The sequence below is a fragment of the Pinus tabuliformis genome, chromosome 5_2 (assembly GCF_031772625.1).
Source record: "Pinus tabuliformis cultivar Carrire ecotype Pingquan chromosome 5_2, CPIR1, whole genome shotgun sequence".
Classification (NCBI taxonomy): domain Eukaryota; kingdom Viridiplantae; phylum Streptophyta; class Pinopsida; order Pinales; family Pinaceae; genus Pinus; species Pinus tabuliformis.
Window position 1 is genome coordinate 987702103 of NC_142306.1, and position 27597 is coordinate 987729699.

At 40.6% G+C, this 27597-nt stretch overlaps 1 protein-coding gene across 2 annotated transcripts in view; it reads left to right on the forward strand.

The window, feature by feature from the left end:
- The window catches only part of LOC149162618 (DNA ligase 4-like), a 387402-nt gene that overhangs the window by 58847 nt on the left and 300958 nt on the right, over positions 1–27597 (forward strand). The gene's annotated exons all lie outside the window — the stretch shown is intronic.

Below are 27597 nucleotides of genomic sequence, written 5' to 3' on the forward strand. Positions count from 1 at the left end.
TCTCTGCAATGAGATTATTTTTGAGAGCAGCCTGCGATTTTCATTTTCCTCTGATTTACAAAGGATTTGTGCCATTTGGCACCTTTTACCTCTTATATGAAGTCTTTTAGACTTAGAGGTTTATTCAGGATCTATTTTTGGATCATTGACATCCTCATAATTAGCAGTGTTACACCATTTAAAGATACAAACATTAAAGTTTTTCACATGTGATGTAGCACTAATGGCATTGTTACCTTGAAAGGAAGGCAACTTTTCAATAGCCTTGTCAGGGATATTGTGAGGATAGCCATTTATGTTAGTGAAGTCACAAGGAGAAAAAGATCATTCATGATGCTAGGCTCTACTTGTTCTTGAAAAAGCAAATGAATATAAAAAATAGCCTCTTGCCCAAGACTAGCAAGAGCTCTACTATGAGAAAGTCTATTCAATATCTCTCTAAAAACCCTTTCAGGATCAGGAGAAGGGCTAATTAGACCACTTGAATTTCTCCTAGTAGACACTCTTGCAAACTTTGGATTGAGTGGGGTCGGCACTTGAGCAAGAACCTAAATCTAAAGTTCAAAAATGCTAAAACCAAAAGGTTAGTCGATTTCCCAGGTACAAGAAAGCTTGTCCCCAACAACGACGCCAAAAATGTTGACCCTATCGCCTACACCTACCTACAAGTCAGTGAGAAAATCCGTCAACTCCACAAGGTGTGGTTGGTGGCAGGGAACTCAGAGAAGGGGCTGTCACACTGATCCCTTCTCTCTCTGTTTAAGCTATCTCCTAGGTTAGCTAAGGGGGGTGGTCCCTAATGAAAAGTGAAGTTAAAAAGAGATGTGAGTTTCTAGGAGAATTGTTAGTTAAATAGATTATTTCTTTAAGATTTATAAGCAAAAACTGATATGAGCAATAACCATCATAAGATAAGCATGAAATACATAAACAACTAGTGTCTTCCAAGTATTTGCTCTTTAAGAAATGAAATTGTATTTTGCTTAAAACAAAAGTTGAATGCTTCAAAAATTGAAAGCAAAGCAATCGTGAAATGGAGACAAAGATGACATGAAATAGTCAAAATGATAATCTACAATTAGTGTACAAGACCTAGATCAAGACATGCAAGTAGAACTCCATACTTGTCTAGTTAAAATAATGCTCTAGGTAACAAATAAAATCCTTGAAAGCACAAGATATTGATCAAGAAAAATATTTAATTCACATTTATGTGGTCTTAATAAGCTAGAGGAAAGGAAATTCCCTCTTTCAAAATCGTTTGATGAGATCTTTGAGGCAAACCGATTGGGTCCTTCTATTCTTGATCTTGGCAGTTAGTTCCTCTATTGGAGAGCTACCCCATGCCCAAGTAAATCCTTCAACCAAATCTAAAGATCTCTACACACTTGGAAAAAGATGTCAGCAATCATAAGGGATTAGATTGTACAATGGAGGAGAAGGCTAGAGATTTCACGAAAAAGCTTCTAGTGCTCCTCTTCCTAGAGTATTTCTCTAACCCAAAATACCATACAAGATAGCTTGCATATGTTAATCCAAACAAGTGACAAAATGATAACTAGCATAATCCAAAATACATGTAGAATGTAAAGCACAAAAATTGAAATAACATCACCTCAAGAAATGGAAGGAGAACACCAACACAATAGTACCCCAAAGTTTCTTTTATTATATGAAAGATGAATACAAAATCCAGCAGAGTCTCGCAAGCCCAACAGCTCGTTCTAAACATCCAAAGATGAGAGCCAAAGCTCATTTAAATAGGCAAATGGGAGCCAATTCCAATGTGAGTGCAAGTGACAAATGGAAGGGTGAAGATCCCAAAGCAAAAACGAATTTGCAAGGGGTTGCAAGAACTGTCCAAGTGACGGAGATCACTATTGTAAACTGCTCCCTAACTGGCTGTGTATATCTCCCTTGAAAATCAACATTCATCCATTGGTAACTTGTGTGTGTGTTTCACTGCTGCCACATGTAATTAGAGTGGAAAGGTGAGGAGGCAAAACTCCACTAAATTTCTGTGCAATCCCATCTAATCTGCCACCTCAAATCTAATCAAACTAGCTCTGTGTACTTGCTGTAGGTGCTGTGCGTTTGGCTGCCTCTAAACTGCTGTTCGTAGACTATTGTGTAAACTGCATGTGGCTGCCAAGTCTGATCTGCGTAGGGGCTGAAGTAGCTAGCTTTATACACGTGGATGGATGGGTGTAGAATAGTGGAGACACACTCAACTTATGCGTTCACTGAACTTTCCAATTTGCTTCACAAATCTGCGTGGATATTTCAATCTAGTATTTGCGTGGAGTGTAGGTGATGCATGGTCTTTAATTTAACATGTGCATAATTCTTGAGACTTGGATATACGTAGACCATGGGAGTGAGGTGGGGTCTACTCCCAACCCACTTTATTCAACCTTATATAACTACTCTATTCACATTTGAATTAATTCTAACTTGAATTTTGGCCATACGTAACACTTCAACTTTACCTTTTTAACTCAAAGTGGAACCGTTTGACTTGAGTTGGGTTTCATGTGGTGGGCCCCACATAATTGCCACATTATCTTTGAATTTCATTTGTAATTGCCATGTCACTTTGTTGACTTTCTTTGACTTGGAAAAATTTAGAAATTTTTCCAATTATTGATTTATTTATTTTTTCATTTTTTGCCACAATCACTAGGAAAATCGACTTTTGAGTGACTATAAGTCAGTTTTTGACTCTCAAAGTGGGTCCTAGGATAACGCTGGGTCTTTGAGGATGAATTTCGAGTAGTCACATGCCCCAAACATTTCCTAAGGCCACTTATTTACATCATTACATAGAAAATAATTAAAAAACCCCATTTTGCGGGAAATTTTTAATTATTAAAAAATCCTACTTAGACCTAGCCAAATTCCACGAATTTTTTATTTGATCTAATATGGTAATATACATCGACTCTAGACACTTAGATGTGTTAGGGGCTCAACCTTAAAACTGTCACCCCGGTTCCGGGGTAAAAAATGAGTGAAAAAACTCAGAAAATTATGCGCCTCTGAAAAAAGGGATAATTAACTGGAAAAAAAACACTCCAAGGGGTACTCGTTTGTTGATCGAGTCTCAACATCCTAGTCCTGTTACAGACTCAAAAGCTCATCATTACCAGTATCACTTATTACAATTCCCCGCTGGATGTGGAATCTGGGTACAAGAAAGATGATGAGAAGATAGAAGTAGAGTTTAAAAACTCTGTTGACTAATGATATCTGATGGTACAAGTGTTCTCTGGATCATCCTTGGGCATTGAGTCTTCATATAATCATCAGGTGCCACTCCAGTTTTCAACAAGACCTGTTCTGTTGTTTTGTTATAAATATACAAACTTCCAAATGGAGAGCATAGGGATTAGTCCGATGACATTGCTCATACCATGGTCTTATGAAAATACGTGTTGATTTCCTTGTCACCAACTCACACAAACGAACCATATAATATTGACAAGCGCAAAGATTGATCTGAGACCTCAGGTCAACCATCTAAAGTGCTCGACAATGTTCATGGAGCATGCCAAGACTATTTTCCATGTTACTCTTTATTTAAAGGGTTGACCAAGTATCCTCTGTGTCAAGCAAATTGCGACTGGTTATGTGGCTCAGTCTGTCAATTATAAATGCTCATATGCATCGCACAACAGGTTCAAATCATTGTCGCAACATCTTTGTAATAGAAATACTGTCTTACTATTACAGCTATAGCAGGTTACTCTGTGTATTGTTGCAAGTGTCATAGGTGAAAGGATCCACACCAGAAATTTAGAACGAGTTACTGTTCATGGCACCATTAGGATGTGCAGGTTGCAAATTTCAGAGGAAGGATGCTGTTGTATTTGTTTCTCGAAGGCAGTCGAAATACCATATAGAAATATTAAAGCCGAAACATAGTCGACGCTTCTCCACTGTCTATGAATTTGGAGCCCAAGGACTAGTGTACCTGCAAATCTCTATAATTTTTCTCAAGTAGAATTATTAGATCATATGGTGAATCAAATCACCTAAGATAAAAATACAATTCTACCAATAGGATGCTCTTGTCATCGACAAATGAAATAATAAGTTCATTAAATTTTGTTGCCACTTTATAGGAAAGGACATAACTAGCACATACCACTGATCATTGGAAGATGAATGCCATGAACTGAACCCCAAAGTATTTCTATTATGATACAAAAATTTTCCTAGCAGAGCAATGACTTAATACCAATAATACAAAATTTACATCATCCAAAGATATCTAATAGAAGCTAAATGACTTCTATTTATAGAGAAATCCCTCCAAGTGGAAGATAACGGCTAGTTGGCTCGATCTCCATCAGAATAATCTCGATCGTTGAAGATAGCTTGATGATCTTTTAATCTCCACCAACGATTTTTTTTTTTGTAAGTCAAATTTCTATTCATAGTTTTAAAAGGAAATACATTAGAGGAAAAACACAGGTAGTCTCATCCCGACTAAGTTTGTTGACTATCGCCAAAAGCATATGACAATGAAACAAAAAACCAAAGATTGACACAGTCCACAATTTCAAAGGTCATAGGCCCTAGTAAACAGACAAAACATATAAAACACCTGTATCCATGCTAGTCGTTAGAGGTGATGGAGGTTGGGTTGTCCGGAGTTGTACCAGGAGGTGGCGGAGGACGAAAGGAGCATTGGACATGCTCCTTGAAATGGGCCATCCAAGCCTCTAGTTTCTTGACCTTCTTTGATAACAAATTCTGGCTGCGCTAGACCACCACAACACGCTCCTAGGTATGACATTGGAAATAATGCATTTGTTCAGAGTTGCTATCAATTTGGCTTGTTCCTCTTGTCTAACCTTCTCTAAATTCTCTAGAGAGAATTGACTAAACCACATCTCGGCAGTGCTCCATGCAACAGCTTTGTTGCTGACCGCGGCCACCTTGATGCACTGGCACATGAAACCCGGAACCACCACGACGAACTGTACCCCTCCGCTCCAAAAGGGGCAAAGCGAGGCGACCCTGACTCCCAGTTGAGCCCCTGTGTCTACCACCTCGAGCTGCTGACCCCACGCTTCTAGAACGCCCTGACTGGCGATCACGTCTGCCTCCTGAAGCCGCACGGCTCGAAGCCTCTGCACTTAGACCTTCCAGACTCCCTACACCACTGCCAGACACTAGCTCGAGCCGAGGTCGAGACTTAGCCACGCTTGGCCCACATGAATTATGTGACACCTGGGTTGAGGAGCGCCCTGAGCGAGGAACCGACCGCATGCTTGAAAGCTCGACACCACCTAAGCAGGACGAAGGCCACCCTTCCAATAGCTCCTAAACAATCCACGCAGGGGTCAAGACCACCAGCTTTGGCTGAACCTCCTCTTCCTCCGGGGCTGGGCACCCACAACTTACAAAGCTATTTGCCACCTGGAATGTAATGAATATAAATTATATAAAATAACAATAAATATAAATAAATGTAAAAATAAATAATCAAGTAATGATTATGTTAAATAGTCATTAGTTAAGTGAAAAGGCATGTCTAAAAGACATGCCCAATCATGAAAGGACACCTGCCTAGGTATATAAGCGGGTCCTCATTGTAACATTCAACATCCTTGTATATATATATATTAATAAAATATTACTTACAAATACATTTGTGTATTTCACATTTAAGTCAACAAGCTACAAGTTTTGTTGCTTCATCGAACCAGCAACATACAGCCCCCTGAAGCGACCCCTGACAATTCCAGCAAACCAAAACCCACGACAGGCTCACCAAAGGCACCAGGCCACTTCAATAATCTCGCTCCGCCAAAGGAAAATTCGCAACCAGCCGAAACTGAAACCGCACCAAACAAACCTGAAGCCACAACAAACCACCCTCGTCAGATGCACATACACCACGTTCCTTGCAGACTTGCTCTTGCCAAGCTCAATTCGGCATTTGATAGCTACTCACACCCACCAGCAGAGGCGAAACCTTCTACGACAATGCCGACCTTTCGGTCGGCCTGAAGCACCTCTGCAACACCCTGTTCCTCTCCCAACACTCAACACACAGGCTCCAAATCTCTCTCCGCTGCAGAATGACCATCGAACACCCCCGCCACCCTCCATAACATTAATGCGCTGACCACCCTCGACAAGACCCAATGTGACTTGAGGTTTCCCACGCCGGTATTTATTGTCTCTCGTACTCAAGGTAATATAGGAGGGCCGTAAAGCTAGACCGCCATATTGTAGCCACGTGCTTACCATAGGCGCCTACACGTTCCCTCGGGAGCATCCTCCTCTCGTATCCTCACCCCCATTGGGGATCCACCGACGAATTTTTTAATTTTGAGGAAAAATTCGAATTTTTCTAAAAACCCACTTCTAATTAATCCAAAAATTAATATTTTGGATTAATTTCCTCAAAAATTTGGTTTTGACTTAACCGACAAGGTCCAAGGGCTCAATTTTTCTTAAAATATCCATTTTTGCCTTGGTGGGGGACTTTCAAAAATTGACCTCTTTTTGACCCACGAATTTTTTGATTATTTTCCACTTGGAGAAATGTTAATTTCTTTATAATTAATTGACTCAAAATTGATTAAATTTTTGGCTTAGAATTTAATTTAATTTTTGCCAAAAAAATTAATTAATTGACACTAGAGGGGATTAATAATATTTCCACCCTCAAATATTTTAGCCATGGTGTCTAAGTTTGAGGGACCATGCACTAAAATATTTTTTACATAAGATATTACAATTAATTCAACATTCGAAGGGAGAATATAACTTTACATATAGACTTATATGAAATTACCCAATTCTGCGACACAATATGATCTGGTATAGAACAAGTCGTTTGTAATAAAATCATTTAGCCAAATGTGCATAAATTATTCCCAAACCACTTTTTCAAAAACTCAATATAACACTAGGACCCACTTAAGACCTTGTCAATAGATTGCACCCTAGCTTTGGGGTTTAAGCTGGAGGAAAAACTCTGGATTATCAGTGTTGAGAAACACATAATTCGGTGAGGTTATAAACCTCCTAGGATGAAATTCGTCGCTAAAATCAGAGGCTTACCTAGGTGTTGTTACATACTTAAATGGTCATACTAGCATCATTTACAATACAACTAACATAATTTGGGTTTACAATAAGAACATAATGTTGGTAGATGACTTTGAACTTTGAAAACAAATTTCTTCACATCTTTGCATTCTGCTTCTCTGGACTGTTGGCAAAATGTGGTCAACAAGACCTTTCTTGATCCCTTCAAAGCCCTAAAAATCCATAGCAATTCTATCTTATAGAGAAGTCCCATTGAGCCGGAGGAGAGTCTGCTATGAATATAATTTATGTAAAATTAATAACAATAGATAATAAATAATAATCATAATAATATGTAATTAAATAATAATTTGTTAAACAAAGAGGCATGTCTCCACATACATGCTTGTTCGTGAAAGGGTACTTACCTGGCTATATATACATGACCCTCACTCTCATTGTATCATCATTGTTATTGATACATTTTATATATATTCTTGTATCCTCAATGGAGATCTACATATTCCAGGTCTTCTGGAGTATTTAACTTGAAGAACGAACTTTGTTCGCTTTCATTGGTATCAGAGCCGTTCAATCCTCTGGTCGCATCGCTCAATTGCTGCACAGAGCCACGTTCTCTGATCCTAACCTTTGGCCAATAATATTCGTCAACCTTGTTGCCGTCGAAGCGTTTCGGTACCAGAATTTGGAGTTTCTCCATATTACCATTTATCTCTTTGGCCATTTACAAAATTATTTAAACACACACAGACACCCACAAATTAAAAAAATATATAAATAAATAAATAAATATATATATATATATATATATATATATATATATATATATATATATATATATATTAAAAAAAACAACAACGGTTGAAATAAAAATAATAAAATATAAATAAAAAAATGGAAAGGAAAGAGGCGCATCTCCGCCATAGCTATCGAACACCAAACGCACCGATGCGGTGACCCTATCCATCAACCAGCACACACAACAACCACATCTCCTGTAGTTGATAGACTAGGCTGGCCGCGTAGCCGACAGATCGACGAAGTGCCCCTAGTGGCCATATGCGATAAAAATGCCATAGTGCTGCCGCTTGTGGCCATTGACCAACCCCGAAAACAAGGTCCTTCGCCAACCTATTCCCGCCACCACTACTGAATCTGGTCTTGTCGTCTCGACACCTCTGCCCCTCTGCAGCCGCAGTCGCCATTCCTCCACACCAGCCGCCCTCCACAATTGGTCTCTCACTGTCGCCATCTGCCGCTGTTCTCATCCGTTGCGTTTGTCTGCGTAACCAGTTTGCCGACTCCGCTACCCCCATCACCTTCCACTAGTCCGACAAACAAACGCTGCATCGTACTGCTGTTCAACACTGTGTCCAAGTCAACTAGCACCTGCGTAAAAGCCTGCCGGCTGGTCATAGTTCATGGTCACGGTCACGCCCCTTTAAAAAAATCTATTCGTATACGGTGATAACTTTAAAGGTCATAATCGTTTTTTTAATGATTAGTATATGGTGGTAACATTCAAAAAGAGGTCATAATTGTGACTGAGGTCATAAATAAGTATACATATATATTTAACACACCATATAATTTGACTATATAATTACAAGTTAATTAATTAATTAATTTAATTAGTTAAATTGATTTGGTTATATAATTCAATTATTAAAAAAAATTAATATTAAGAAAAAAAAAGAAGTACAAAAAGAAAAAAAATTATTTAGTTAAAAAAATAAATTAAATAAATTATACAATTTAGATTAAAAAAATGACAAAGGAAGAAAGGTTTTCCTATAAAGGTCTTTCAGTTATGGATCATAGATTAATTACATTAAAAGGAAAGATCCAAGGAAAATAAATTAATATCGCTATCAACACAAGCAACGAGGAAAATTACATCAACATTAATTTGGCAAATCAGCTATTAATTCAAGAGCCAAGCATTGGTGAAAGAATAGATATTTGTGGCCAAAAGGAGTATGAAATTAGTGATTTACAAGTGACAGTAGATCATTATGAGTACATATCTCAATTTCGTGTTGTAACCACGTTTAATAGAAAGATTGAAATAATTCTTGGTCGACTTTGGTTTAGTATGAAATTAGTGATTTACAAGTGACAGTAGATCATTATGAGTACATATCTCAATTTCGTGTTGTAACCACATTTAATAGAAAGATTGAAATAATTCTTGGTCGACCTTGGTTTAGAGAATTGAGTGCGTTCATGTTAAACATAGAGAATTTTATTTTGATGTTTTCTTATAAGGGAAAGATGATAACATTTCGAGACATGACAATGAAGTCAAAATCGATAATGTCCTCATCAGAAGATTTTAAAGATTTTACGAAATTAATACTTCAAAGGAATTAAAACTCAATATCGGAGAAGCAAAAAGAGCTTGAGGAGGCCATATCCAATAAAAATGATGAAAATTCTTATTTAAAAGATCATATCCAGAAACTACTTGCACAAGTCAAAAAGTGTAAAACTAAGAAGCAAAAGTTAGAACAAGAAAAAAAAGTTTTGACGAGAAGCTCAACGAAAGTTTATTAGAGAAGGAAGAGGAAAATTTACACTTAAAGAACCTTAATAAAAAATTATTAGAACAAATCAAGTGTTTAAAAGACAATAAAGACAAGAAACTTGAATGCCAAAATAAAGTTGATTCAGAAAATGAGGAACTCTTACGTCTCAAAAATCATAATTAGAGTCTACTCACTCAAATTAAGAAACTTAAAAATGATAAGAAATCATTAAACAACAAATTAGAAGAATTTCTCACAAAGGAAGTATCGAAGTTGTCAGATGTAATAGTTCAAGTTGAAAATAAAGGAACAAATAATGATTCCATCAATATCATAACTCAAGAAGATGAGAAACCAAAGAAAGTTAAAACTTATGTAGATGTTGCAGTTCAAACAATGGAAATTCCAAATGATGATGCCAGCTCAACAATGGCAGGACCTGAAGGAAATCAGGACACTGCCAAAATGATAAAGGAAAATCCAACCAAAAAAACTATTTATCGACATCTGAATAACAAGAGCAGACTTTCCAATCAATTTACGTAGTAGTATCACTCAGAACACAAGAAACAAATGTATGTTCTAAAGAATATTGAAGTTTGGAAAATCCAGTCCTATGATAACATTCATTACAAAATTTCAGTGATTAGAAGATTCCACAAAAGGTTAATTTATGATGGGCAGATCCTTCCTCCATGTGACAATTTTATATGTCACTCCAAGGATCATATCAACTTGTATCGACAAAGATGTGTTGGAATTTCTAAGTCTGACACGTTAGAAACCCTTCATGTACTTTACTGGTTTATTCCTACCTACTTGTTTTGTTAATTAACAAGTTATTTACCATGTAAATACTGGAAATAAATACAAGTACATGCTCAACACATTACAGATCATTAATTGAAGGAAATAGAAACGATCACACAAGTGACACCATTGTTTTTGGACTAATGTCCCTGGAAAAACCCAATGCAGGAAAACCGGTGCAGCTATCTGAGGGTTTGATTTATTGAGCAGTTTTAGAATACAATCTGGGTGCCAAATCCATCATACCCAACAGACAAAAATCTTAGTAGTAGTACCTCTATACTTGGAAGCAGATATTCCGGCTAAAACCCCGGATAAACACTTCGACAGCTCCACAGCTCCAATCTACCCCACGAAACCCCAACGTCAGCCTCTAGGGACTGTGTCAGCCTCTCTCTAATTCAGTGTTAGACCAGTGTCACTCTGGCTTGGCCTGCATCAGCATCTGGAGACACTGTGTTAGCGCTCTGGCCCTCTGCGTCACCCACGCTAGCCCTCTGAGGCACTGCGCAGCTCATGGCTGCCTCTGCGTGAGCCCTAGCTGGCTCTATGTGAACCCTTGGCTACTTTTGCGTCCCTCTCTCCGGCTATTGCGCTGATCCTCCCGGTGCTATCTCTGCCTCTCTGCTTTTGTATTCACTGCACCTTAGCTGCAACTCTGATAACTCTCTCAACTTTCTCAGCAAACCCAGCCCCAGAAAGTCGAAATCTTGATCTCTTGGTATGTTTTCCAAGTGACTCTCAAGCCTCCTCTTATACTTTTCTCGTTGACAAATCAACGGGCAAGATTAAGTTCTTAATCAATGACTAAGATAGAACTGGCTTGATCCATGACTTTTGGACCATTCTAACACAGTTTTATATTAATTGACATTAATATTTTATTTTCCCTAAGTTTAGACTTAGGGACTCTTTTAAAAATATTAATTATTTTAATATCTTCCAAATTGCTTAGAATCTGCCCAAACTATTTCTGGGTATTGGAGATCTCATGTGCTTTAGCCTCTCCACCAATTTTCGTGGCTAGAGCACATCCGATGCTACCCCAAATCAACACTCCCCCTTAGCGAGGATTGTGCTCTAGCAATACTCCTCACTGAGTATCACCCTAATCATTTGGCATCGGTCCCTGTGCTGATGCTCTTGTGTTGATGTTAGGCCTGGTGCCCATCATCTGCACTGTTGCATCCTGTACTGCTACCCATGGCCCTGCCACTGCTACTGCTGTATCTGTATTGCAACTCCCTCCGCATCTGTGCTGCTGCCCATGGCCCTGCATCTGCACTGCAACCCCTCTCATCATGCTGCATTGTGCTTCCCATAGCACTACCACTGCTAACTGCTGGACTGCAACTTAGTGACTGAGAAGTAAGTAACTGATCTCCCAACTTTGACATCTCTGTCAGGCTAGAGACACCCTCGATGCTGAAACTCCCTCTGTCGCTGACAAGTGCTTCCTCTTTGACCTCTGCGCTACTGCAACAATTCCATGCATCTCGCATCGTTGCACACCTCTCTGTGCCATCTTGCACTAGTGCAACACTCCTGTGCTTCTCGCATTGCTGCCTCACATTGTCTTGGCAATCCCGCATTATAGCTCCCTCTGTTGCTCCATCCGCATCCGTCTCTACTGACATCTGCCAGTACTGCTACTCCTCTTCGGGCTACCATAGCAAGGTCTAATCCAAGAGGCTGGGTACCTCGAGGACCTTGCCCCTCATCGCCTGTAGTTTGTCTGACTACAGCTCGATGTCTCCCCACTTCTGCTCAAGTGGTGTGTGTGCACTCATGGCACAACCATCGTCTGTCTCCACTTCCTTCTCTGCCCTTGCTGGCACTGCCTTGGTCTCGGAGGCCTCTCCCTTACTCTTCTTCCTTGGACATTGGGTTGCATAATGACCCAGCTCCCCACAGTGGAAACATTTGACCTTGGAGAGGCCCTTCTTCTTCCGTTTCTCCTGCTTTACCTCAGACGCTATAGCAACATCTTCCTCCTCCCCTTTCTTGATTCTGATCCCCTTGTCACTGTTTCCCGCCTTGCTCAGCCTTCTGATCTCTTCTTTGCGAAGAGCAGCCCACATTTCCTCCCAATCTGGAAGGGTCACCCTGCCCAGTATGCTTTGGACAAACACCTCCCAGTCTTCTGGGATTGCGTTCAGGGCTGTTCTCACCATCAATTCTGGATCTGGCGCTGCCCCTATGGAAGTTAGCTGATCCCGGATCTCCTTCAATTGATCGAGGAATGGGTTGATCTGTTCTCCCTTTTGTAGCTGGTATGATCGTAGCTGATTTTCTAGTAGCATCTTCCTCTGCATGGAAGTATGCTGATACAACTTGGTTAGGGCCTCCCACATCTCCTGTGCCGTGTTCTTCTCGGCAATATGTGGTACTATATGATCCTTGACCCCATTAAGGATGATACTCTTAGCCCTCGCTAGTGCATCCTCGTACCTGTCGTTATCAGTCAGATCAACTGGGATAGCTATCGTCCTTAAGGCGAAGTGCTTGACACGATTCCTGTCTAGTACGGATAAGATTCTGGCCTTCCAGACTACGAAGTTTGAGGCTCCGTCCAGTCTGTCCTGGTCTCTTACTCCGTGTAGTGCCATTTCGCTGCTCCTCTACTTCCCTCCTAGAAGTTCTCGGTATGACTCCTCTGAGCCTCGATTTCCCTCCTGGAAACCCTTCTGCCAATGTCGAGATGCCCCTCTCCAATTGTCTGTGCAACTGCAACACTGATCTGGATTCCTTGGCTAGAAATCCACCTCGGCAACAACTCCCTCTACCTTGGCCTTGCCCTGTTAGGTACTGTTCTGACTATAGTATCCCACCAACTCCACTCTGCAACTTACCCATAGCCTCCTAAACCCTAGCAAAATGAACGTTAGAGATCCTAGGCTTTGCGCAATCCCGACATCACCAAATCAGCCTCCTTAGCCAACTGCGTCAGCCCTCCAGGCCTCTGCGTGGCTTTGCGTGAACTTGCCTTTGCCTTCTTCAGCCTCTGCGCTGCCTCTTCCTGGCCTAATCTTGATGACGCAGGCACTACGTCACCCCTTCCTTGCTGCTACTTTGCTAGGAACGACTTCTGTCACTCGGGACAACTGTTTTTTGTTGTTGCTGCTCTGTTCAGCTGATGTCCTCAGTTCTTCTGTGATGTGCAACCACACTCTGATACCATGTTGGAATTTCTAAGTCTGACACGTTAGAAACCCTTCATGTACTTTACTGATTTAGTCATACCTACTTGTTCTGTTAATTAACAAGTTATTTACCATGTAAATACTGGAAATAAATACAAGTACATGCTCAACACATTACAGATCATCAACTGAAGGAAATAGAAACAAGCACACAAGTGACACCATTGTTTTTGGACTAATGTCCCCTGAAAAACCCAATGCAGGAAAACTGGTGCAATTATCTGAGAGTTTGCTTTATTAAGCAGTTTCAAAATACAATCTGGGTGCCAAATCTGGCATACCCAACAGAGAAAAATCTTGGCAGTAGTACCTCTCTACTCGGAAGCAGATATTCCCACTAAAACCCCGGATAAACACTCCGGCAGCTCCAAAGCTCCAATCTGCCCAACGAAACGCCAACGTCAGGCTCTCTTTGACCCAACGTTAGCCCATCGTCACTCTGGCTTGGCCTGCGTCAGCCTCTGGAGACACTGCATCAGCCCTCTGGCCCTCTGCGTCACCCGCGCTGGCTCTCTGAGGCACTGCGTAGCTCCTGGTTGCCTCTGCGTGAACCCTGGCTGGCTTTGCGTGAACCCTTGGCTGCTTTTGCGTCCCTCCCTCCGGTTACTGTGTTGATCCTCCCGGTGTTATCTCTGCCTCTCTGCTTCTGTATTCACTGCCCCTCAGCTGCAACTCTGATCACTTTCTCAACTTTCTCAGCAAACCCAGTCCCAGAAAGTCGAAATCTTGATCTCTTGGTATGTTCTCCAAGTGACCTTCAAGCCTCCTCTTATACTTTTCTCGTTGACAAATCAATGGCCGAGATTAATTCCCTAATCAACGACTAAGATTAGATCTGGCTTGATCCATGACTTTTGGACCATTCTAACACAGTTTTATATTAATTGACATTAATATTTTATTTTCCTTAAGTTTAGACTTAGGGATTCCATTAAAAATATTAATTATTTTAATATCTCCCAAACTGCTTAGAATCTGCCCAAACTATTTTTGGGTATTGGAGATCTCATGTGCTTTAGCCTTTCTACCAATTTTTGTGGCTAGAGCACATCCAATGCTGCCCCAAATCAACAAGATGACTATCTCGAGACGAAAAGACATTCGTAACAAAAAGAGAGATCAAGTCCTCTCATCAACAATCTTTGAGGACAAAACTTTTTGAAGGGGAAGGCAATGTTACGAATATAGTTTATGTAAAAATAATAAAAATAGATAATAAATAATAATCATAATATTCATAATAATATGTAATTAAATAATAATTAGTTAAACAAAGAGGCATGTCTCTATAGACATGCTATACATGACCCTCATTCTCTTTGTATCATCATTCTTATTTATACATTATATATATTCTTGTATCCTCAATGGAGATCTACATATTTCAAGTCTTTTGGAGTATTTAACTTGAAGAACGAACTTTGTTCACTTTCAGAGCCAGCGAAAGTGGGAAGAGGTTCGGTGAGGTGATAGTAGCTCCCTCTTAATCTCACAGGGTCTTGCACATGAGCTTTCAAACTATTTCAAGACGTGTGAGATTGTGCTGTAACAAGGACAAAATAGAGAATAAGAAACAATAAACCTTGTCACAATATTGGTGATAACGTAGTGGAGGGCTCCCACAAACTCAAGGGTATGTTGGGTTGAACCAACAACCCCGAACAACCCACTAAAAATAGTAGTAGATTTCCTTTTTTTAGGGTGGAAATGTAAGTAGTTCATAGAAGAATGGTTTCTTTTGCATGGTGAAATGGGCTTTATATAGACAGATTTTAAAGAGTTAATTTCCTTTAAATAAGTGTATTCTGAATATATAATTAATCATATTTTAATATTATTTAACAATATTTAATCCCTCTTGAAGCCTACTTACACTGAGAGGAGTAAGGTGGTTTTGTTGAAGTTTCTAAATCTACTAGTTAGAAACCCTCCATGCACTTTACTGATTTATTCCTACCTACTTTTTTTGTTAATTAACAAGTTATTTACCATGTAAATACTGAAAATAAATACAAGTGCATGCTTAACATACTACAGATCATCAACTAAAGGAAATAGAAACAAGCACACAAATGACACTGTTATTTTTGGACTAATGTCCCTGGAAAAACCCAATGCGGGAAAACCGGTGTAGCTATCTGAGGGTTTTATTATTAAGCAGCTCTTTTTTGAGTACACTGGGTGCCAAACTGGCTAACCCGACAGAGATAAAAAAATCTGGCAGCAATACCTCTCTTCAGAAACAGGTATTCGGAAAGCTTGCTCCACAAAACCCCTCTCTAGCACAATTTGAAGACCAGCGTCAGCCCTCTTGGCCTCTGCGTTGGCTTACTGAGGCTCTGCGCAACCTCTTTGGCTCTCTGCGTCACTCATGCAGACTTTGTGTGGATGACGCAGGCCCTTTTGGCTCTACGCAGTCTCTGTTGCCTCTACGTGGCTCCCTCAGGCTCTGCGTTTGTCTCTCTCTGCTTCTGGGCTGGTCTCTCGGCACTGTCCCTGCCTCTCTGCCTCGTACTCACTGCCCCTCGCTGTAACTGATCACTGATTCTATCTCTCTTAGCAAACCCTGCTCTAGAGAATAGAATGACTAGTCACTCTGGTGTATTCTCCAAGTGACCCTCAAGCCTTCTCTTATACTTTTCCTGTTGACATATCAACGGCCGAGATTAAGTCCCTAATCAACGACTCAGATTAGATCTGGCTTGATCCATGTCTTTTGGACCATTCTAACACAGTTTCATATTAATACACATTAATATTTTATTTTCCCTAAGTTTAGACTTAGGGAGTCCCTTAAAAATATTAATTATTTTAATATCTCCTGAACTGTGTAGAATCTGCCCAAACCCTTTCTGGGTATTGGAGATCTCATGTGCCCCAACCTCTCCACCAAATGTCGTGGCTAGAGCACATCCGATGCTACCCCAAATCAATACTCCCTCTTAGCGAGGACTGTGCTCTAGCAATACTCCTCACTGAGTATCACTCTGATCATCCAGCATCGGTCCCTGTGCTGATGCTAGGCTTGCTGCCCACCATCCTCTGCACTACTGTATCCTGTACTGCTTTCCATGGTTCTGCCATTGGCACTGCTGCATCTGTACGACAGCTCCCTCTGCATTCGTGCTGCTGCTGGTCCTTTCTCTCAGCACTGCATCCGCACTACACTTCCTCTCATCATGCTGCATTGTGCTGCTCACTGTTGCACTGCAACTCAGTTACTGAGAAGTAAGTAACTTAACTCCCAACCTGACCTCCCTGTTGGGCTAGAGACACCCACTGATGCTGAAGGTCCCTCTGCTGCTGACAAGTGCTTTCTCTCTGACCTCTGCGCTGCTGCAACAACTCCCTGCATCTCGCACCGTTTCACACCTCTCCGTGCCATCTTGCACTGGTGCAACACTATTGTGCCTCTCACATTGTTGCAGCCTGCTAGCCTCACGCTGTCGTGGGACTTGTCAGGCCAGGGAGTAACTCCATAAGGCAAAAATGATTCGACTGGTTTATTCCTTCAGGTAGGTCTTCATTATATACATGAGGGAGAGACTGTTCAGTTCGTCTCCCGATGACTGTTCATATTTCCTATTTATCTATTTACATTAATTCACCCAATCACAAGGTGTCAACATTCCCCCCTTAATCTGAAGGGATGTTGGTGAGTCCAAGCATCATTCTGAATCGTTCAAGCTTTTCCCTTCCAAGCGCTTTGGTGAAGATGTCTGCAATTTGCTCATTTGTGGAACAATGACGAAGATGGATTGTTTTGGCCTCAACATGATGTTGAATCAGATGATATTTAGTATTGATGTGCTTCGTTCGATCATGGAACTTTGGGTTCTTGGCCAACTTTATTGCAGAGGTATTGTCAATCATGAGTGGAGTTGATTGTACTTGTTTTACCTGCAAATCTTCAAGAATTTTCCTGAGCCACACAATTTCTTTTGTTGCTTCAGCTGCTGCCACATATTCTGCTTCTGTTGTGGAATCTGCTGGAACTGATTGTTTGCGTGATCTCTAGGAGACAGCTCCTGATCCAAGACTCATAGCATATCCTGAAGTTGATACCCCAGTTTCTTTGTCTCCATCAAAGTCTGAATCAGAGTATCCAATCAAACTGAAGTCGTCCACCTGTGTGTACTTGATTCCAAAGTCTTGAGTTCCCTTCAAGTACCTTAGAACTCTTTTTGCAGCAGACCAATGTCCCTCACAAGGCTTTTGCATAAACATGGAGAGGATTCCAACAGCAAACGAAATGTCTGGTCTGGTTGTAGTTAGGTAGTTGAGACTTCCTACAAGCTGTCTATACTTTGTTGCATCCTCAAATTCTTTTCCTTCAATAGATGTGAGCTTTAAGTTTTGTTCCATTGGAGTAGTGAGAGGATTGCACTCTGTCATGCGAAACCTGTTCAACAGATCTCCAATGTATTTCTTTTGAGAAAGAAATATGGACTTTGGATGTTGGGTTACTTCAATGCCAAGATAGTAATGAACATAGCCCAAATCAGTCATTTCAAAACTTTTCCCCAATTCCTTCTTTATGGATGCAATGTAGCTTTCATTGTTCCCTGTCATCAAAAGATTATCTACATATACCACAAGATATACAACTGTTTTGCCAACTTTCTTGACAAATAAAGTTGCCTCATCAAGATCAAAATGTTTGAAATTGAGTTTCAGAAGATGCTCAGTTAGTTTTTCATACTAGGCTCGCGGTGCTTGTTTGAGGCCATACGAGGACTTCACAAGTTTGCATACTTTATGTTCATGTCCTTTCACAGCAAATCCTTCAGGCTGGGACATAAAAACATTCTCTTTTAGATCTCCATTCAGGAAAGTAGTTTTTACATCCATTTGATGGACTTTCCAACCGTTCTGAGCTGCTAGTGCAAAGGGTGTCTGGATGGTAGCCCATTTTGCTGTGGGGGCAAAAGTCTCCTCATAATCGACCCCTTCCTTCTGTGTAAAACCTTTTGCCACAAGCCTAGGTTTGTGCTTGTCAAGTGAGCCATCAGCTTTATACTTGTTCTTGTAAACCCACTTACAGCCAATTGGTTTGGTTCCTAATGGAGCAACCAGCTTCCAAGTGCCGTTCTTTATGAGGGCATCATACTCCTTTTGCATCGCTTCTTTGTAGAAATTTTTCATTTCCCACCCCGGTTTTCAGTTTCTCCTTATTTCTCCCATATAGTTAAATGCCCTTTCCCATAACCATACATTTAACAAGCTGGAAAAAATAAATTTGCTGAAAACACAAATTCTGGAAATTTTACAGAATGCTGGAAATTGCAGAAATAAAAATCAGCAGTAATAAACAGCCATTAAAACACATTTAAACACTGAGATTTTTGGCCAATGTGACCCTGGAAAAACCCCCTACAACTCTTGGGGAAAACTAGTTTGAGAGCTCTTCTTTATTTCTGGAAAATGCCTTTTTACAGTAAGAGAAATATTCAACAAAAATCAGTAAGCAAACTTTTACAGCTTATCTCAGCCTTGCTGAAACTCAGCCTTGCTGAAACTCCGCCTTGCTGAAACTCCGCCCTGCTGAAACTCCGCTGTACAGACTTGCTGAAACTCCGCTGCTGAAACTCTGCTTTGCTGAAACTCCGCTCTGCTGAAACTCCGCTGCTGAAACTCCGCAACTCACTGTCCAGAAATCTCCCTTGCTCTCTTGCTCTTCTTCTCTCAGTCTGCTCATGAAAGAATGAATGACCTTTTCCTCCTTTAATCTATCCCCAAGTGACTTTTGGGTGATCCCTAAATCCAATGGCTGAAATAGATTGAGATCTAAGGCTGAGATTAAATGCTAATTTAAATCTCACTTTTTATTTTTTAATTCACCCCACTTTAATAAAGACCCACTTAGTCATTTATTTCCAAAGTCACTTTTCCTTTCTAATTTTTCATTGACTTTATAAAAGTCACTTTAAAATTAGACTTAGTAACTTTATCACTTAAAGTCACTTTTAAATTAGATTTAACTTTATAAAAATTATAAAGTTACTTTAGGAGAAAAATTAAAATCTTTTGGACACTTTTCCCTAGGCCAAAGATCAAAGCCTTAGGGAACCACCTGTCCTCTGGCACCAAATTTCAACATTCTTTCCATTCATCATGAGAAGCAGCGTCTTTGAAGGAAGTTGGTTCAAAACCTGTAGACAAGTTCAATTCACAATCATAAGAAACATCCATATCAACAGGTGAATTAGAGTCATCTACATCACCTCTATTTTGCCGGTTTGCATTTCTAGTTCCTGTCTTTCCAACCTCATCAGGATGAACACTTTCAAGTGTCTTTGTCAACCACTTTGGCGGACCTTTCTAAGATAGTCCAGGCTGCTCCGTTGATTGAGTTGGGACTGAATCAAGATTAAGTCTCCCAATTCTATCAATTACATCACTTAAAGCATCATCTGTTGTTGGAGTTTCATGCGGGGGAGAGTGTTCTTCAGAAGAAGATTCCACATGTTGATCTAGTATAGGAATCCCCCCTTCAAGATGTGGAATCTGATTATCAAATTCTTGAAATGATTTTGTTTTTGCGAATGTATTCAAGCGATCAAGTTGCCGCTCAACAACATTGTCAGTTTTGGATGATTCAAGAAAAATTACATCTCTAGATACAACAAACTTTTTATTTACTTCATCATAGAGATGGTATGCTTTGGAGGTGTTTGAATATCCCAGGAAGATACACTTACGACTTCTAGCACCAAGTTTGTTTCTATGTACCTTTGGTATCAAAGCATAACAGGTGGAACCAAAGACCCTGAGATGCTTTACCAAAGGAACATGTCCATACCACATTTCATATGGAGTCTTGTTTCTTATAGCATTAGATGGACATCTATTCTTTATATACGCAGCACATAGAACAACATCAGCCCAAAACATTATCTTTACATTTTTGAAGAAGAGCATGGATCGTACCATATTTAAGATTGTCCTATTCATTCTTTTAGCTACACCATTCTGTTGGGGATTATAAGGTACAGTTGTTTGATGTTTGATCCCATGTTGGCGAAGATAATTTTCAAATTCATTTGATGTGTATTCTTTTCCATTATCAGTGCGAATAGATCCAATATGAGATTGTGCATCATTTTCAATCCATTTATGAAAATTCTTGAATGTTTGAAAAGCATCAGATTTGTTCTTCAATAAATAAACCCAACACATTCTGGTGTAGTCATCAATAAATGTCATGATATATTTATTTCCATTTGCAGAAGGAACAGGCATTGGACCACATAAATCTGAATGAATGAGTTAAAGTTTCCTATGTGCTCTTGAATGTGAATCATGAAAAGACTATTTGCTATGCTTTTCTAGAATGCAAGCATTACATTGCTTAAGTTTCCTAGGAATTGTAGGCAAACGAGCAACACCATTTTTCTTCAACAAACGGAGACTGTCATAGTTCAAATGCCCAAATCTAGCATGCCATAATAAACTTGATGGAAGTGTACCTTCTTCATGATGAGCATTGTATGAGAAATGTTGTGCATGAGTAGAGATTCCTTGCAGTTTGAGAAGCCTTTCTTCTTCTATTCCCCTCATGAGAAGTGAGTGGTCCGATGCTTTTCTTACCTCAAGCTTGCCATCAAACATATGAATGGAGTGACCTTGCTGGCGAATGTGGACCAAGGACAACAAGTTTCTCTTGAGCTGTGGGAGATATAGAACATGATCCAGAAGAAAGTCTGGAAGACCAGGCAGTTTAAGCCTGATTGTGCCAAGCCCTGATGGCTTGATTTTTGATTGATTTGCAAAGTATACTGCTCCATCAACATTGTCAGTGAAATCTTCAAAAAAATCTTTTCTATGAGTCATATGGCAGGTTGCTCCTGAATCAAGCAACCAATCATTTTTCCAAGAAGCAAGTGAAGCATTAAATACATCTTCATTTACTCCAATGTTACATTGTGCCACAACATAGTGAGCGGATTCAGTTGCTTTACCTTTGTCTGTATCATCAGTTTTACCTTTCTGTTGGTTTCTTTTCTGCTCAATTTTGTCCCATGGTAGCTTGCATGTAGAGGCATCATGTGATCCATTTCTTTTGCAGCGTATGCGGTGCAAATCTGCCTTTTCTCCTTGAGAATGTCTGCCCCCCCTGCCTCCGAAATATCTTCCTCTTCCTCTTCGACCACCTCTTCCTCTTGTAGAATCCTGAGTAGGACGCTTTTCTTTATGAGCAAGGCACATAGCCTCTTCAGAAGATTCAAGGGCTGTCTTCTTTCCAAAAGCTTTCTCTCTTTCAGCAAACTTTTTCACAAGAGAGTCAAAGGTTATATCTTTGAGATTTCCATTTGCTTGCAATGACTCAAGTAAGTAGGATAAAGTGCCTTGAGAAAAGCAATAAGAGGAATATCCAATTCAACCTTATTGGATTTGATATCATGCATTATAGACTTTACTTCAAATGCAAGAGCAAGAGGATCATTATTTTTCAGTTCAAGAGTGAAGAGTTTAATCATGAGTTGAATGACTTCAAGTGCAGAATGTGAGTGATAGAGTTCTTTCAGCTTTTGTAAAGCTTCAAAGGCAGTTGAATATGACGAAATATGGCGACTCACCTCTTCATTTACAGATGCTGTGATTAATGCATAAGCTTTGTTGTTCTTGTTTTCCCAAATGACGAGCTCTTTGTCTGAGGTAGGCTGTACTGGGTCATTGTCTCCTTCTTCGACACACACTCCTTTCCACAACTCATTGAAAATGAGGGTGTGTTTTATCATCCGGGACCATTCAGGATAGTTCTCCTTGCCAGTGAGAACTATTCCCACCATGGATATGATTGAATGCATTCGGTAAAAAAATTACTTCTGCTGATAGAAAAATACTTTTGCTATTAATGTATAAAATTGTACTTCTTGTGGAGAAAAAAGTGTAGCTCTGGTGTAAAAATTGTAAAAAAATTGCACTCTTATATATAGGACAAAGGTATTACCAATTCCTATACGGTGGAGCTGATATCACTCAGAACAAAATGGCAACGTTCAAATAATACATATGGCTGCGTATGGGAGCAGAGGTATGGGCAACGTTCAAACAATTTTATACAATCAAAATGCTACCACAATTATAAACAGAGTCTTCAAAAATATTTAACGCAGAGGCATCATACTGTCAGCAAAAAAATGTTTAACGCTGATACCAACACAGTGCGCTCGCTGGATGGAATCCAGACGGACCCCTGGTGCTCTCCTCCGCCTAGTTTGATCCCAACGACACTTTTGTCCAAACGGGAGGCTACAGCCACGGGTCGCACAAGGTCCGGAGCCTCTAGGCCTGCTTGCCTGGCACACAAGTTGATGGGTCGAATCCGGCAATGCCCAACAGGAGGATCCGAGATGGTACGCGACAAATCAGATACCAAGAGTATATATACAGGATGAAGTTCCGAGACTGCTGCAACGGTAAGGCTGAGCACTGTTACAAATGAAGAGCCGAGGCAATGGATGGCATGCCGCTGGCTCAAACTGCGTGTCGCCGAGGTTATGCCAACAGACAGTAAAGTCTGCGTTTCTTACAAAACAGGAGCAGCTATCTCATCAAGTAATGCAGCACCATGAAGAAATGGTGAATGGGATGCAGCTAGTAATGGGATAAGACCTGAAAATAGATGGACTGAACGAGCAGCTGGAAGAAGACTGCAAGGCGATGGAGAAACAAATCGTAGGCCTTTCAAAAACAATTTTAACGCACAACGTTCAGACAGGACACGTGGAGCAAGCTAGCAGCGTTCAGGCTACGTGGAGCAGGCCAACGTTAAGAAATAAAACGCATATGACAGACAGGGCCAGCGAATAAAATTGACAGACAGGGCCAGCTTTCAGAAATAAGAATGCATGTGACAGACCAGTGTACAGCCCACAGCAGCAACAGTGAAGGGAGTTACAACTATTTTGGGAACTTGGCTCTGATACCATGTCAGGCCAGGGAGTAACTCCATAAGGCAAAAATGATTCGACTGATTTATTCCTTCAGGTAGGTCTTCATTATATACATGAGGGAGAGACTGTTCAGTTCGTCTCCTGATGACTGTTCATATTTCCTATTTATCTATTTACATTAATTCACCCAATCACAAGGATTAGGTGTCAACAGGACTCTTGCATTGTAGCTCCCTCTGCCACTTCATCCGCATCCGTCTCTACCCGACTCAGCGAGTCCTGCTACTCCTCTTCGGGGCTCCTGTAGCAGGGTCTAATCCAAGAGGTTGGGTACCTCGAGGATTCTGCCCTTCATTCCATGTAGTCTGCCTGACTACAACTCGATGTCTCCCCACTTCCACTCAAGTGGTGTGTGAGCACTCATGGCACAGTCATCGTCTGTCAAAACTTCCTTCTCTACCCGTGCCGACACTGCCTTAGTCTTGAAAGACTCTCCCTTACTCTTCTTCCTTGGACACTGGGTCGCATAATGACCCAACTCCCCACAGTGGAAGCACTTGATCTTGGAGAGATCCTTCTTCTTCCTCTTCCCCTGCTTTCCCTCAGATGCTAGGGCCATATGTTCCTCCTCCTGCTTGACTTTGATCCTCTTGCTGTTGCTACCCATCTTCCACTGTTGTCTGATCTCTTCTTGGAGAAGAGCTGCCCACATTTCGTCCCAAGGTGTGAGAGTCCCTTTGCCCAGTATACTCTAGACAAACACCTCCCAATCTTCTGAGACAACATTCAAGGCTGTCCTCACCATCAGATCCTGATCTAGTGTCGCCTCTATCGCAGTCAACTGATCTCGAATCTCATTCAGTCCTCCGAGGAAGGTGTCAATCAGTTCTCCCTTCTTCATCTGATACGACCTTAACTAATTCTCAAGCAACATTCTTCTCTGCACAGAGGTATGTTGGTACAGCTTCTTGAGAGCCTCCCACATCTCAAATGTTGTTTCCTTCTCGGCTATGTGTGGTACTACATGATCCTTGACCCCTTCAAGGATAATGCTCTTGGCCCTCACCATCGGCTCTTCGTACCTGTCATTATCATTGGGGTCGACTGGGATAGCTATTACCTTCAAGGCGAAGCTCTTGACACAATTTCTGTCAAGTACGGATAAGATTCTGGCCTTCCAGACTGCGAAGTTCGGCGCTTCGTCTAGTCTATCCTGGTCTGTTACTCCATGTAGTGCCATGATGCTCCTCTACTTCCCTCCTGGAAGTTCTCTGTTTGACTCCTCTGAGTCTCTACTTCCCGTCTAGAAGTTCTCTTTTGGACTCCCTCTGAGTCTTGATTTCCCTCCTGGAAATCCTTCTGCCGCTGTCGAGATGCCCCCTACTCTGATCGTCTTGTGCAACCGCACCACTAATCTGGGTTCCTCGGCTAGAAACCCTCGGTAGTAGCTCCTCTTGGCCTTGCTCTGTCAGGTACTGTTCTGACTATAGTACCTCACCAGCTCCACTCTGCAATATTCCCACAACCTTCTAAACCCCAACAACCTGAAGGTGAGAGCTCCTAGGCTCTGCGCAATCCCAACACCAGCAACCCGACCTCCTCAGCGAACTGTGTTAGCCCTACCAGCTACCACGTGGCCTTGCGTGAGGCTCCCTTTACCTTCTTAGCCTCTGCGTTGCCTCTTCCTGGCTCACCCTTGATAACGCAGGCACTGCATCACCCTTCCCTTGTTGCTGCTTTGCTAGAAACAACTTCTGTCACCTCGGGACAATTGTTTTCTGCTGCTATTGCTCCGCTCGGCTGATGTCCTTAGTCCTCCTGTGATCTGCAATCATGCTCTGATACGATGTTGAAGTTTCTAAATCTACCAGTTAGAAACCCTCCATGCACTTTACTGATTTATTCCTACCTACTTTTTTTGTTAATTAACAAGTTATTTACCATGTAAATACTGAAAATAAATACAAGTGCATGCTCAACATACTACAAATCATCAACTGAAGGAAACAGAAACAAGCACACAAATGACACTGTTATTTTCAGACTCTTGTTCCCGGAAAAACCCAATGCGGGAAAACCGGTGCAGCTATCTGAGGGTTTTATTATTAAGCAACGCTTTTTTGAGTACACTGGGTGCCAAACTGGTTAATCTGACAGAGATAAAAAATCTGGCAGCAATACCTCTCTTCGAAAACAGGTATTCGTAAAGCCTGCTCCACGAAACCCGTCTCCATCACAATTTGAAGCCTAGCATCAGCCCTCCTGGCCTCTGCGTCAGCCCACTGAGGCTCTGCGCAACCTCTTTGGCTCTCTGCGTCACTCCTGCAGCCTTTGCGTGGATGATGCAAGCCCTTCTGGCTCTGCGCAGTCTCTGATGCCTCTGCGTGGCTCCCTCTGGCTCTGCGTTTGTCTCTCTCTGCTTCTGTGCTGGTCTCTCGGCACTATCCCTCCCTCTTTGCCTCGTACTCACTGCCCCTCATTGCAACTGATCACTGATTCTATCTCTCTTAGCAAACCCTGCTCTAGAGAATAGGATCACTGATCACTCGGGTGTATTCTCCAAGTGACCCTCAAGCCTCCTCTTATACTTTTTCTGTTGACATATCAACGGCCGAGATTAAGTCCCTAATCAACGGCTAAGATTAGATCTGGCTTGATCCATGTCTTTTGGACCATTCTAACACAGTTCAATATTAATACACATTAATATTTTATTTTCCCTAAGTTTAGACTTAGGGACTCCATTAAAATTTTTAATTATTTTAATATCTCCTGAACTGTTTAGAATCTGGCCAAACTTTTTTTGGGTATTGGAGATCTCATGTGCCCCAACCTCTCCACCAAATTTCGTGGCTAGAGCACATTCAATGCTACCCCAAATCAACAGGTTTAGAACCCAATGTGGGGAGATCTTCGTGTGTGTGCAGTGCTTATGTATTTGTAGTACTAATAAATCAGATTGGAAAAATAATCTGTTATATTGTTATCTTACTTTAAAGTTTAAACAACTACTATAAATAATCTAGTGAAAATCCATCTTATCCCTGGATCTATTACATGGCAAGTGGTATACCAAAAATTGTGGTGCAAAGATCAGTGTTTATTAAATACTAAATAATACTTGAGGGTATAAAAGAGTTAAGGTTTGTGCCTCATATTTTTTCAACCCTTCTTGGTGCTTAATAGACACATGTTAACATGGATCTATGCTAGTTGAGACTATTTAAGGTCTGTTTGAGCATTATTAATGCATTCTTAATCCTTATAAGATTGATTGATAATTTTTATTGACAAATTAATGTTTCTAAAGGATATTCATGACATACGTCCTAACATATGACTGCCGACTAAATAGTTATGTGAAATGTTGGGCTCTGAGAGCACAATAAACTATTATGTTCTCTTGTTTGTTTTCATATTTAAATTGGAGATCACCATACATTCTGTTATTTTCTGTCTTATGTAATTTCGAACTACTTAATTGCTTTAATGACTGTAAGTATATGTTCTTTCCATCTTCCTATCAGTTGTGCTATCGATGCATTCATGGGCTTACTCTGATGCATATCTTCTAGGTTCAGGAATCCAAAGCCATTGAGATCCAATAGATAATCTCAGCAGTATTGAAGAAGTAGAACACTTAGAGATTACTGTGACTTTACAATGGCATGGCTTCTTTTCAATCATCCATTGCTTTGCAAAATATGAAGACGAGATGTTATATCTGTCACTAACATTTTGTTGACCTCATGGAGGTATAATAATTTCTCTGCTTGTTATCTCTGTCTTCTATAAACCTTCGCAAGACTCTTTTTCTATTCTTTTTGCACTTCAAATTCAAGAAGATGAGAACTATTGACATTAGTTTTCCTTGATTGATGCTTAGATCTCTTTAATTGCGACTTTTGGTCTTTTCATGCCTATTGGGTCGTGGATTGATTGGGTTGTTTGGTCCTTCTACATAAATAAGTATGGACATCATAAATATTCTTCTGTGATTGTTATGAAAATACAGGTTGCTTGAAAGTCTTCGTGTCTTCCATAATAGAGTTTGTTTTTTAATATCTAAAGGAGCAAAGATTTATA